The sequence below is a fragment of the Syngnathoides biaculeatus genome, chromosome 11 (genome assembly GCF_019802595.1).
Source record: "Syngnathoides biaculeatus isolate LvHL_M chromosome 11, ASM1980259v1, whole genome shotgun sequence".
NCBI classification, from domain to species: Eukaryota; Metazoa; Chordata; class Actinopteri; order Syngnathiformes; family Syngnathidae; genus Syngnathoides; species Syngnathoides biaculeatus.
This window is the reverse complement of record NC_084650.1, coordinates 12619924-12634780: the sequence shown is the minus strand read 5'-3', so window position 1 is coordinate 12634780 and position 14857 is coordinate 12619924. Positions and strand designations below refer to the sequence as shown.

General features: G+C 43.8%; 1 protein-coding gene across 1 annotated transcript in view; it reads left to right on the top strand.

The window, feature by feature from the left end:
- The window catches only part of fgf13a (fibroblast growth factor 13a), a 45609-nt gene that overhangs the window by 6162 nt on the left and 24590 nt on the right, over positions 1 to 14857 (top strand). The gene's annotated exons all lie outside the window — the stretch shown is intronic.

Genomic DNA, 14857 nt, shown 5'->3' with positions numbered 1-14857 from the left:
CACGGAATTGCACCGCTGCCGCACGCCGTGTCATTAGTTGGCTCTGGGGATTTACAACGTTGCCGTTTTCGGAGGAAAAATGCAGCTCTCGAAAAATGAACAACCCCAACTGTCGTCACGCGTCGCGTCAACACACAAGCCCACCATTTTGTGCTTAAATGTTGGGGTCCAGCTTGGAAACGGGAGTCGGCCCACTGTTGCAAAGATGGATCATGAAAGTGTTGAGTGGAATAATGGAGAAATACATCAAAATTGGAACGGAACCATCATTTAGAGCGGCGCTCATCATAAATCGGTGGCTTTTCTCTCTTCATTTCTCCACGTAACATGAAAATGCTGAAATTGTAGTCGGCCCATAATTACAGTGAAGAAAATAAGTATTTGAACACCCTGCTATATTGCAAGTTGTACCACTTGGAAATCATGGAGGGGTCTGAAATTTTCATCGTAGATGCACGTCCATTATGAGAGAGAGATTCTAAACAGAAAAATCCAGAAATTATTTTTTTTTAAACGATTTATTTGTGTGATACAGCTGCAAATAAGTATTTGAACACCCGTCTATCAGCTAGGTTCTGGCTAGATAGAAAATCTTTGGAGGGAGCTGAAACTCCATGTTTCTCAGCCACAACCCAGAAACCTGTCTGATCTAGAGAAGATCTGTGAGGAGGAGTGTGCCAAAATCCCTCTTGCAGTGTGTGCAAATATGTATTTGTGTGATACAGCTGCAAATAAATATTTCAACTCCTGTCTATCAGCTAGGTTCTGGCGTGGCCCAGCCAGTCTCCAGACTTAAACCCAATAGAACATCTTGGGAGGGAGCTGAAACTCCGTGTTTCTCAGCCACAGCCCAGAAACCTGTCTGATCTGGAGAAGGTCTGTGTGGACGAGTGTGCCAAAATCCCTCCTGCAGTGTGTGCAAACCTGGTGAACAACGACAGGAAACGTTTGACCTCTGTAATTGCAAACAAAGGCTACTGTACCAAATATGAACATTGGTTTTCTCGGGTGTTCAAATACTTATTTGCAGCTGGATCACATCTCACAGTGGACATGCACGTACGATGAAAATTTCAGACCCCTCCACGATTTCTAAGAGGGAGAACTTGCAATACAGCAGGGGGTTCAAATACTTATTTTCTTCACTTCACTTTACGTCATATTGTCAATGTTACTTTGTTTATATTATCTGAAGGCTTAGTCACTAGCGTTTGCTTGCAAATCCAGTGGCGGCACTTGCAGTTTTTTGGATTTTGCACATCTAATCAGAGCCTGCAAGAATTTATCGAAAGATGCACACTGTATTCATATTTGAGTGCGCTTTCACATCTTTCTTTTGCACATATTCTCTGGAGGAAATATTGAAAAAAAGGCCTTTCAAAGAACCCGCAAATGCAAGTTTCTATCACGTGCTAATAATGTGAAGCGAAAAGGGCAACAACAGGGTTTTGATGAAAGACGGCGTCTCTTGGATGTAAATCGTCCAAATGCCACCAAAAAGCCTCCCGGCCGATCTGGCGGGCTTCTGTCGCGTGACGCAACGGGCCGCGCCAGAGCCGTGGCCATCTCACGCAAACGATCATTGACGTCGTTGTCGTCGTTATCAGGAGGCCGGCCGCCATCTCTAATCTGGGCTCCCGCATGCCAGCGCGTGGCTGATTACGTCCTAATCACTTTGACCCCGCCCGATGTCGTTGCTTATTGGAGATCCAGGAACTTTACCGTTCAGGATTTCCTCCTCTCTGACATTCCGACTGCTTGCTGCGGACATTTTGCACGTAAAATCAACACGGCCGCAGTTTGCTTCGCTTGCAGAACTTCAGACTTTCTTACTCCCCCCCAGCCTTTCTAATGTGACGTGCGCTACGGCGATTTTGCGCTGATCCTTCAATCGCGCTCTGCGGAATTGTTCAATCACGTTTGAGCGGAAACTCGCACGGCTTGCAGAGCTGGCGCGAGGGGCCTCGGGGGGAACGGGGGACATCGTGGAATTACTCCCCCTCTGGTCAAACAACAACATGCAGCCCCAGTGGGCGGAGATTTATATGATTGTAATCCTAAATTCGATATCAACGCTACGCTATATGGCAGGGGCATCAAATTCAAATTTTAAATAGTTTCTTGAAGATCCGATAAGTGTCTACTTATCGTGATTGAGAAGCTCTCATCTAAATCTGCTTGTAATCAATACCTACAGTCGAATCCAACCTTTTATTCTTTGCAATTTTCATTGTGGTATGATTGCTGATGTGTATAGTTGCGCTCATAAGTTCAATTAGACCTTGTGAATTATTTTTTTTGTATATATAACTGATGACTATTCATTGGATGCGCTAAATTGCCCCTAGGTGTGATTGCGACTGTGGCTGTTTGTCACAATGTGCCCTGTGATTGGTTGGCAACCAGTTCAGGGTGTACCCCGCCTTCTACCCATTGACAGCTGGGATAGGCTCTCGCACCCCTTGCGACCCATGTGAGGATAAGCGGCAAAGAAAATGGATGGATGGATAACTGATGACTAAGCAAGGGCAATCATTATTTTCTTCATGGTTATGTTTCATGATTTTCTCTTTTCTCAAATGCCTCACAGTTGAATTCAAATGCCATTAAAGGTTGGCGAGTGTGCGGCTCCTTACGGAACTGCTTCAGGGACCGGACCAGGACCGCGGTCCGCTAGTTTGTGACTAATTTTGTGAAATAGAATACTGTAAGCATCTGTGTCTCTGCCATCGAGCCTTAAACACAACACAATAAAAGTTACTTCATAAAACAGAATCGAACAATTTACTTTGTTACGTTAATGCAGGGGTCACCAACGCGGCGCCCGCGGGCGACTGGTGGCCCGCGGGGAACATATAAGGCACATACGAGGTATGTTCTAAAAATACAATAGGCCACAAATTGTTACTATTATTTTTGCTTTAAATAATGAATCTAACGTGCTTACGTGAATTAAAAATTTTAAATACTAGGAATGTCATTTGCTAAAATAAATTCAAACGAAAATATTTGATGCACGTGTAATGAACTGAGTCTGAAATTTGCGGCAAAACGGGTCACGTCGCCCTTCATACGATCGGTGTTCACGAAGTCCCCCTCAGCCTCAAAAAGGTCGCTGAACCCTGCGTTACTGCCACAGGAACAAAGAAGATCAGTTGAGCATCTCCCAATTTTCTGGAATATGAGCATGAGGAAATAATCACGTTTCTTTCACAAAATAATGACTTTACTGATTTTTTTTCCAAAAGATGTCCATTTGTTGAGCTCGTCATTTTTTCAATTTTTTTAACCATCTCAGTTTTTTTGCAGTTTTTTTTTTTTCTATGACAACAGAATCTTCACTGCAAACCTGCAGTCTCCTCTGTTTTCTTGTCTTGGTATCCACAATTGGTTGGAGTGCCAAACACAAGTGATTTTTTTTTTGTGGTTTCGGGGTTAGATGAGCCGCAGATATTGAGGGAAAAAAAGACGTGAGTGAAGCAATATCCAACACACACTCAAAGACAAAACGAGAAATTGCGTTTGGATCATCTGGCTTCCCTTTTCTTGCTTTTTTTGATGACTTCGTTAGCACAGCGAAAGCGAAGAACGCATGAATATGGAACAGGCTTCATCCCCGTTTAACTGTCGGCGCAGGCGATTAGATGCTGCGTGAGAGCGTCAACAGATTACTGATGTCGCCATCCGCAGCGGGCGGTCGCCGTTTCTGTTTGTACTCCGTGTAAAACAAATGCATCGCGTACAGATCTGCGTTCGCGAATTCACGTTGGCGCCGCGCGTCGGTCTCAGACTTCGGCCTCGAACCGACCCGTTTTCCTGGCATCTCCCTGCAGGCCAGCGTTAAGATCCCATCGGCGTGTCATTTCGACAAAGGGATTAGATTGGAACAATTTGTGAGGATTTAAACCTGCGCTGCAATATCACCAACCCAAATATGGTCTTTTTTTTTTTTTTTTTTTTTTTATTTCGCAGCGTTCCACTCCACGTCGAGGCAGAGACCCACTTTTGCCTCACTACTGCGTTTTGCCCTACTTTGGATTCCTCCACTCCCTTTGAGTGCCGCACTGCTCCTCCCAAAGCGCCTCCTCCCCGCCGTCCGTCGCCATTACCGCTTCTATTAATTGACTTCACGTCGCCGACATCGCCAGCGAGCGCGGCGTGGGCCCCGCTCGGGTTTCCGAGCGGTAACCTGGCCCATTTGCTCAACAGCCCGGTCACGTTTGCGGTCACGCTTTTTGACAAGTCCCGCCGTTACATCCTCCAAAAAGTTACATTTCCGTTGAACTTTGTATTCGTTATTTTAAATATAGTACCGTAATTCCCGGCTAACGGAGCACACCTGATTACAAGGCTCACCGAGTACATTTGTGAAGGAAATACCATTTGGTACATACATAAGCCGCAGCTGTGTAAAAGCCGCAAGTGCCCACATTGAAACGCGAAATATTTACAAAGAAAGACGGTACGGCTGCGCTAAAGCTAGCGCTAAAACTAAAACTAACGCTTACAGGGCTGATTAAAATAGAACTTACCGGTAAATATCACTGAGACACGCCAGTAACACAGCAGCAACACGCTAGAACAGTGCTAACGGTAGCCGGTAAAAGTCACTTCCTCGGCACATATATTACACCGGTCTCATTCTAACCTTTTCCGCTCGAGTGCCCCTTTGCAGTAGTTAGAAAGAAATGCACACATTAGCAGCAGCATCGCATAAACCGGAGGCTTGAAAGCGTGTGGAAAAAAAAAAGTCGTGGCTTGTAGGCCGAAAATTATGGTATATGTTATGCTTTTATCAGAATCAGCTTTAATGGCCAAGTATGTGACAACACACAAGGAACTTTCGATTAAATGCGACTTCTGCGCCCTGGGAAAAAAATGCTACTTAATTTACCATCTGTCATATGCCTACACATGTTTGAGGTGTGAAATTATACATGGTGATTGAAATATTGTTTATCGCCAGGTTGTCATGGCGCTTTTCCCACTGTGACGACGAGACCACAACTACTCTGTGCACTCATAGCTAACAATGAGGCGCTCTAAAATGGACATTTTCCGAGTGAAGGAGGCATTTTTAAGGGCGTAAGCTAACTCGCTAAGTGCACATCGCGATCGTACTGCCATAGCTGGTAATGCAAACCGAGGCACACAAGTTCTTATACTGCCACAACCCAAAAATAAAATCAGCAAAACTGAAAAAGTAAAAAACAGTTTCTGACAATATTATAATAATACCCTTTTATGGCTATGTCACAAGTCTTTGAGTTTATACATCCTATTATTTATACTACAAATTAATTAGTGCTATGGTTTGATTAAGTACAATATTGTCGTGTTTTTAATGTTGCTTTTTTTTTCGGATTTTGGGTGTTTTGTTGTTTGTTGTTTTGGGGAGCCTGTAACAGATTAATGGCATTTGCATTCATTTCAAGAGGGCAAGATTATTTGAGATACACAAGTTTTTGAGTAAGGAGCGTGGCCACGGAACACATTACACTTGTATCTCAAGGTATCACCGCATCTGTTTCAGTGAGTTAAAATCATTTCTGTTCTTTTTTTTTTTTTTGGTAATGTCTATGAAAAGCATCAATGATGCTACGCTAATAAAAAAAAAAACAACTTTCTATAGTTTGAAAAGCAGTTAAAAATAGTGTAGGAACACTGAAAAAGTGATCTAAAAAGAGCATCCTTTGATGTATTGTGCAGTAAATAGAACATTTACTCCCTGTTTGTGTCAGAGTTATGACATCTTTTATGAGATCTGTCATGCGTCGCAACAGTCAAGCGTAAATAGGTCAGCATCGCTATATTTTTGGACCGCGAGTGAGGTAAAATTAGCACAGTTTTATTATTACAAACGTTCAGGACGCTTATTTGACAGCAGATTCCTTGATTTTATTTCCTGTTCCCGCCGACTGCGCCGTGCGCCCATTTCGTCGGCGGTTGCAAGAAAGAGAGCGAATAAAAGTAAAATAAAAGAAGACTGCTCAGTCTTTTCTCCACTCCTCTCGAAATGCAGTTTCGGTTTACCGCTGGGCCTCGCTTGACTCCCCATTTGTAGTTCGCCCTTTCCGTTGCTGACTTTTGGCCAAGTGAGCGTCCCGTACTCTTGATGCCCTCCAGCTAGCTGCTGTCGCGCTGCTGGCGGGAGGCAAACCGGACACGCTCGTGGCAACGCCCGTTTAGAGGCGCGTGTTCCATTTGGCCGGTTGGTTGCGCTCGCTGCGTGTGTCGCTCGTGTTTATTGTCCAATTCTCTGTGTGCGCACTTCCTGCTGAAGGCTCTCACGGTGTTTGGCAGAAATAAAAATGGATTTGTAAGCAAGCGCTTCACCTGAGTGTAGCATCTCTGCTGTTGCAGTTGCACAGCTGCTGGTTTTGGAGCGTTCATTTTCTGCACCAAGTATGTAGCTGCAAGTTCAGTTCACTGTTCCAAAGATGAAGTATTTAGTTAGTAGTTGTTTTTTCAATACTGTACATTGGTGATGAGATATTACCCTCAAACTTTGCAATTCTGTAACTATGTAGTTTCTATCTAGCTAGCTTTGCTTCTTGTTAACTTTCTAGCAGGCTAGCTAGATAGGAAGTCAGCTAACTTGCTATATTACTTTGACTTTCTTTCTATCTGTCTGTCGACATGCAATTGCTAGCTTTGTATTTTACTATCTAGCTAGCTATGCTTCTTGTTAGCTGTCTAGCTTTCTAGCAGGCTAGCTAGAAAGAGACGAAGCTAACTTGCTATATGACTTTATTGACTGTCTTTTTATCTGTCTGTCGACATGCAATTGCTCGCTTTGAAATTTTCCATCTAGCTAGCTATGCTTCTTGTTAGCTGTCTAGCTTTCTAGCAGGCTAGCTAGAAGGAGAGTAAGCTAACTTGCTATATTCCTTTATTGACTGTCTTTCTGTCGGTCTGTCGACATGCAATTGCTAGCTTTGTAATTTTCTATCTCGCTAGCTATGCTTTTTGTTAGCTGTGTAGCTTTCTACCATGCCAGCAAGAAAGGGAGGAAGCTAACTTCGTATATGACTTTATTGACTGTCTATCTATCTGTCTGCCGACGTGCAATTGCTAGAGGAAGCCTGGGAGGAGGAAATATCGATCGCAGTTGGACACAAAACCTCAGAACACCCATTACCCGTTCGGTCAATCCTTTAATTTCCCTCACGAGATGAATTAAACATATCCATGTCTATAAACGCAAGGGGAGCAAATTGCCGCATGAACAATACACATAAACAACGTTGATACCTGGTCAAATATCGGCCGGTACTCTGTCACTGCTATCACGACTTAATGACACCGATTTTCCATTACAAAGTGTGACCTTTAATCTCAGCTTCAATCTAACGGAGGAACTCATTTCACAGCTACTGGGTTCCCTTAACCTAATTAAGTGCAAATGTACCCGGATTTTTACCCACAGTCAGCCGGCATAGGCGCCAGCTCACATAAAAACCCAAATGTGGGCAATGTTGGATGTTACTGTGTCGCTATCAATATGAAAACAATTGGAACAAATATTGCCGTGCACAGCAAGCACATTTTTCCGAAAGCCCGCGTATGAGTCGCTCGTGGTAAGTTTGTAAAGGTCCAGACTGCTATTTATTTCACACCTCTTCTGCAATTTGTACGGTTCGGAGGCAAAGTCGCGGACAACAAATGCCTGGCAGCGCCTGCGCATCCTGAAATTGCTCCAGCGCTTTGTTTCGCTGCCATGTTCAGCCTCCATTGATGATCTGTAAAAAAAAAAAATATTTTGGTTGTTTCTGTGCTCGAGGAGAGAGAGAGAGAGAGAGAGAAAAAAGTGAGATAATTCGTGGCAGTGCTGATCACGAGCACTTTGAAGCCAGTGACTGAACAAAAGTTTAGAGGTTGCGTGACAGATGCCAGGAATTCTGTCTCTGCCTAATTAGCTGCAGCATATTGCTTTGTGTGTGTGTGTGCGCATGTGTTAAGTGATATCAAGCTGGAACTGGTGATGGTGTAAAGAGGAACATCTTTATGTATCTTATTGGCACGCGAGCAATATTAGCCAATACACTACTATATTGTCTAGTTTTACCCTTTTTTATTCTTTTACTTTCCTTTTTTTTTAATACGGAGTTACTTTTCTAAAGCCTACACACAAAAGCCTAGTAGCAGCCCAGCTATAGTAACTAACTTGCTAGTGTGCCTAACCTGCTACCTAGTACAACCTACCGCTATAGTCTATCTATCTATCTATCTATCTATCTATCTATCTATCTATCTATCTATCTATCTATCTATCTATCTATCTATCTATCTATCTATCTATCTATCTATCATCTATCTATCTATCTATCTATCTATCTATCTATCTATCTATCTATCTATCTATCTATCTATCTATCTATCTAGATAGATAGATAGATAGCGGATCAGCTGGTAAAGCGTTGGCCTCACAGTACTGAGGTCCCAGGTTCAATCCCGGACCCCCCTGTGTGCAGTTTGCATGTTCTCCCCATGCCTGCGTGGGTTTTCTGCAGGCACTCCGGTTTCTTCCCACATCCTAAAAACACAGAACATTAATTGGACACTCTAAATTGCCCATAGGTGTGATTGTGAGTGCGGCCGTTTGTCTCTATGTGCCGCGCGATTGCCTGGAAACCAGATCAGGGTGTACCCCGCCTTCTGCCCGTTGACAGATGGTATAGGCTCCAGCACTCCCCAGCGAGCCTTGTGAGGATAAGCGGCTAAGAAAATGGATGGATGGATATATACAGTATATGTATGAGATATTCAATGACAGGCATTCAGCCCTGCCAGTACTTGCAAAAATGTGCAATTGACGACTGCGCAAAAAGGTTTGCAATTGCACAAGATTGCAGCCGAAAAGATATTTTCATGTCAAATCTGGCTGTGACCTAAACATAAAAACAGCGGATGAGTTTTTCAACAGAAAGCTGATGAGGCGGTTCATCTTGAAAAAATAAAAATAAATAAAAATCTGACTAGGCAAATCCGCAAATGGAGAAAGTCCACTCCACAGTGTTTGGCATTCAGCATATTTATTTGTATTTTAAAATGCAAATATGCAGAACTGTCTGGCAAAATTCAGTTGCTCCAAATGAGCAACTGCTTTTTCATACAGAACACATTTGTTTGCCTGTAATATTATGAATCATAAAGTAGTGTGTTGAATGCCACCGTGTCGATCTCGAGAAATTTTGAGTGTTTTGGGGTCACCGGTCGACCGTCCCCCACGCCCCCGTCCGGCTCTTCTCCTGGAACCTGAAGTGACCGATGCTTTCCGCGGTGGTACCCCCCAAACACAACACAATCTCTCTCTTCCACTCTCCGCCTCCTTCTCACACACCCTCTTATGCATGTGCAGTCTCCATGGCAACGCGTAGCACATGGTAGAGCACGGCATCCAGCATGTGGCCGCGTATTTACAGCACCCGTGAGCACGCGGAAGTGAACCACAGCCCACAGTCCGATCGAATCCGCTGTTGTTTTTGTTATTGTATCCAATGCGGCTAATTAAGACGAGCATTTAGGGCGGGGGGCGTTTATTGTGTGTGGATAGCAATAATAATACACCATTTTTCCCCGAGTGCTTTACAGAGGGAAACAAAAATAATGATTCAAAACAAGATGAAAAGCGGGAAAAAAAATCACATAAAAGCAGCACAAATGAGAAAATGCAACAGTAAAATAAACAAACACCTGGATGGTCAAATTACAGTGCCCAAATAAAAACAAGAAATTATATTTTGGATTCATGAAAAAGCATCTGCGGACAATAACGTTTTCTGGCTAGATTTCAATGTGCCAACATGTTGTTGTTCCATATTTTTTGTGGTTGGTTTCTGGAAACAATAATGGCAATGAACTGTGTTCAAGTGGGTTGAAAAGCTTTATTCAGCACAAAGATCATGTTTTGCTCCCATGTTGTTGCATTTAGAGGCCAAGGAACTCTTGAAGTGAGTTTAGGAGCTTCATGGACCTTAAGTATACAGTAGTGTATGTCATGTGTGTGTATTTGTCTGTGTGCGTGCGTGTGTGTTGAGTGGCTGGTTAGAAGTATATTTTAAGTTGAGTCCAGAATCCCACATAGCAGAGTGACCAAAATTCTTAATACCGCATTTTCGCACCATAAGGCGCACCACGTTATAAGGCGCACCTCCAATGAATGGCACATTTTAAAACTGTTTCCATATATAAGGCGCACCAGATTATAAGGCGCATAGAATAGACGCTACAGTAGAGGCTGGGGTTACGTTATGCATCCATTAGATGGCGCCGCACTAAAATCTCAATATCGATCCATATATAAGGCGCACCGGAGTATAAGGTGCGCCTTATAATGCGGAAAATACGGTACTTAGTAACGGCCGTAATTCAACTACTCAGGACCACACAAGCAAACATGGAATAGCAATACACACACACACACACACACACACACACACACACACACACACACACACGGTAAAGCAGTTTTTGCTATTTGTGTGTGTGTGAAATGACGACTTAAAGTGTGAAGAGGTTGTCATTCCTGACTTGTTAAGTTATTTGCATTTAAATGAAAATATTTCAGATTTGGATGATGGGTGTTAGATATTTGTGACAGCTGATCTCATGTTTTTGTTTTTTTTATGGGGGGGGGGTGAGTCTTGTCAGTATTCCTGCATAGACTTTCCTGTCAAATGTACGAGGCGGTCTGATGTCACCTTTGTATTTAGTCCTTGTAATCAAAAAGAAGGTTTTTTGTTCACTTCACTGCTAGATATAACCTATAGCTTTTAATAAATAATACATCATTTGGTTTTCCGGGTCCACGGTCTCCCTCCAGCGGTCCAATAACGTGCGTCAACATTGAAGACTGTAAATTATCCATCGGTGTGAATGCCTCATGGGCTCCAGTTCACCCGCCTCCCTGCTGAGGACAGGTGCTATATTAAAAAAAAAAAAAAAAAAAAAAAAAAGAGGGGCAGCTCTCTGCCTAAGGGAGGGGCCAGAGTCATCCCGTCAAGCGCACTCCCGACAGGCACTTGCTTTCTGCCATCTAGTGGTCACAAGCTATGACAAACTGTCGCTTCCATCCGTTTTTCAAATGGGCTTTTGTGCCCGATGGGGTGGCGAAGGGAGGCGGGGAGCCGAGCCCAGCTGATTTGGGCGATTTATCACACAGTGTCCATGTCGTGTGAAGCTGTTAGTCGATGAGAGCGAGAGAGAGAGAGAGAGAGAGAGGAAGATGATTGAAGACTCGGCTGACTCATGACCAGTATCAGCGTGAGCGTGACATCAAAAATGCTATGAAAGCTGTACATTTTGAATGTAAACAAGCAACCGCATCTTTTTTTTTAAAAACATCCGTTTGTTCGTCTACACATGCAGAAGGAACTGTTCAAATTTCCTGCTCCATTTAATCTTCTCTCTCGCTTCACTTTGCTTCATTTCAGCGCCTATTCTCGTCCCTCACGCAAATGGCGAAGGTCCGATAGCATCGTTAGCCTCCCCGAAATAAAACGCTGTGATATTTGCTAACTTTTTAGCACGACACAGAAAGAATAAAACGCCGGCAGGTATAAATAAAGCAGACAAAGGAGTTGTTGTAAATTTCTGAAAACTCACTAGCGATATTATCCGCTAAAATTGCCACGGCTATAACGCCGTAAATTGTCCAAAATGGTTTACTGTACAAAAAAAAAAAAAAATCCGCCACATTCTATGTAGATTCCCTGAAGCTCCAAAATTCCAACTGACAGAAAAAGCTATCATAACATTACAAGCGTCTATAAATAAAAACTTCATAACCGAGGTTATAAATAACAACGAGAACTTTTAAAAGATGCGACGAAGCCGCGCCACACGACGATGGATTGCGAAGGCTCAAACGCTTGCACGTCATCAGTGTTGTCAAAGTTTCCAGGAGCCTTCTGCTTTCTGTCAGGAGCTCCGGCGGCGGAGACAGACGCCCTTGTAAACATTCTTTTTCGAAGGCACGCGCTGCCATTTTGTCGTCTCGCTCGATCGGGCGTCGATATTTGTTCGGTCCGGAGTGGGAAGGCCCACAATAACCGGTTTAGTCGGCGCATTATCGGATCACTTTACAGCATCTGTGTAACATGAGCGCAAAGTCTCGTCTGCTCCCCCGATGACAAGAAGCGTCCATTTTTCGACCACTTTTACCCTCAAGCTGACCTCCCCCTCGCACACGTGCACGCGTCAGACCTCCAAATGAATGTTTAATGAGCCTTTAAGTCCTAATGTCGCTTAACGTCCTCTAATGATCTGGCCACGCCTCGACGCTCGCTTTTTCTTTCCTTTCTTTTTTTTTTTTTTTCTGGCGCGCATCTGCTCCAACTTTGCTTTTCCACTCCGCCCGACGACGCCCGGAACGCGCTCGCTTCACACGACCATGAGTTTTCCTTTGAGAAAAACCGTCTCAGGTAGGCTGCGGGGTTTATTTTGAGCATATTTGCTTGTGTTTTTAATGATGTATTTTTCAGAGTTGCATCATCGGAGTGTCTCTCCTGTGTGAGCTGTCCTTGGTGCTGAAGTGTACAATTGTGGCTGTTTAATGCTGCAGTTTTTTTTATGCGTTATGTTCATGTTGGTGTGTCCTTCATTCTTAAGATATCCACCTGAAAGTGTTTTCGTTTTTTTTAAGGGTCTGCTTTTCTATACTTGGCATTTGGCACTTGGTTTTTACAGCGTGAGCGGAATCAAACTATTTATTGTACATTGAGAAATTTTCACTTGCACATGATTAATATGGTAAAATTGACGCAATTGTCCCCTCTTGGTTGAACACGTTAATCGTGTGCAACCAATGCACATGTTTAAATGAAGTTTATTCATTTTAGCGTTGGAGAGGCTACATAATTAGGAATCATGGTGCGTAATGGGGTTAACACATATTTACAGCGGTTTTGGGGTTGGGAATTCGATTCCGGGATCTGGCCTCTCTGTGTCATTCTCATAACATTTTGGCTCTGTTGAAGATGAAGTGTAAATATGATTGTGCTGTTTGTTTGTGTGTATGTATCATGCCATTGACCGCCGTCCAGTCCAGGATTTACTATACCTAAAGTTAGGTGGGATAGACTACTGCTCACCCTTCACAACTAATGAGGATAAGCAAAATGTGTAGAAAATTAATGGGTACCATAAATTATTTGAGGGACTGAAATGGACCCTAGAAGGTTTCTATTTATAAAAACAAGACAAAAACCGATGAGATTTAGTGCACTCTATGAGTTACATTTTGCGAGACAACCTTTATTTGAAGATATATAAATGTAATATTTGCATGTGTCAGGGAGTCGGGTGGGGGAAATGGACTGCAGTTTTGCTTAAAGACGCCAGAGGGAGCCATCGGTCAGTTTGTCAAACTCAAGGAGTGTCAGCTTCCATCAAAGTGTGGCATCGCCTCTCGACGTCGTGTATTTGAGCTCTCTTTAATTTCAATTGTGGTACGTGTAAAGCGAGGGCAGATAGAAAAATGGGAGGGACAACTCATTATGGAAGATATACAAAATATGGACCCTGAATTGAGGCAAACTGCGGAGTGGACCTGGGTTCAAATCCCGGCCCCGCCTGTGTGGAGTATGCATGTTCTCCCCGATCCTGTGTGGCTTTTCTCCAGGCATCCCGGTTTCGTCCCACATCTCAAAGACATGCGTGGTAGGTTAATTGAAGACTCTAAATTGCCCCTAGGTGTGAATGTCAGTGCGAGTGTTTTTGTTATTTTTCCTCGGTGCCCTGGGATTGGCTAGCGACAAGTTCTGGGTGGAGCCGGCCCCACCTCCCCTGAAACCTGAATGAGGACAAGAATTATAGACAATAGATGGATGGGTTGGAACTCAATACATAAACAGATGAGTAATATTTTTTTTCAGTAATTCCTTCATAGTTCAGATGTCCACCCATCCATATTCTTAGCTTCATATCCTCACAAGGGTCGCAGGGAGTGCTGGAGCACATCCCAGCTGTCAACGGGCAGGAGGCAGGGTACACCCTGAACTGGTCGCCAGCCAATCGCAGGGCACATAGAGACAAACAGCCGCACTCGCAGTCACACCTAGGGGCAATTTAGAGTGTCCAATTAATGTTGCATGTTTTTGGGATGTGGTAGGAAAGCGGACTGCCCGAAGAAAACCCACGCAGGCACGGGTAGAATATGCAAACTCCACAGAGGCGGGCCCGGGATTGAACCCGGGACCTCAGAATGCGAGGCAAACGCTTTCCAGCTGTGCACACTGTGCCGCATCACAGAAAAAAAAAAAAAAAATAGCCTACTATTTGAAATCATCACTGACTTAAACCTTGCTGTACATACTGTTCATTTTCATAAAATTCTGAAATGCAGATCTTTTCAAAATTTATTCAAAGCCCGTCTGAATGTTTTTTTTTTCACTGTCAAATGTCAACATGGCTCAAATCTGACCCAAACATTAAGCAAGGCTTAACTTAAAAAAGATGCAAGATTGGTTAGTCAGCCTACTTCCATCCATTTTCTGTCATGGGCGTGGCAAAGCCTATCCCAGCTATCTTCGGGCAGGAAGTGGGGTACACCCTGAACTGGTCGCCAGCCAGTCGCAGGGCACATGGAGACAGACAACACTCACTATCACACCTACGGTCAATTTAGGGTGTCCAATGAATGCATGTTCTCGGGATGTGGGAGGAAACCAGAGTGGCCCGAGAAAACTCACGCGGGCACGTGGAGAACATGCAAACCCCACACAGGCGGGGACGGGATTTGAACCGCGGACCTCAGAACTGTGAGTCCAACACGTGACCAGCCTAATTTAGGACTTGTGCTGAATGTGGACGATCTACTTTACTAGTCTTCTGCTCACTTTCCAAAGGATCATAG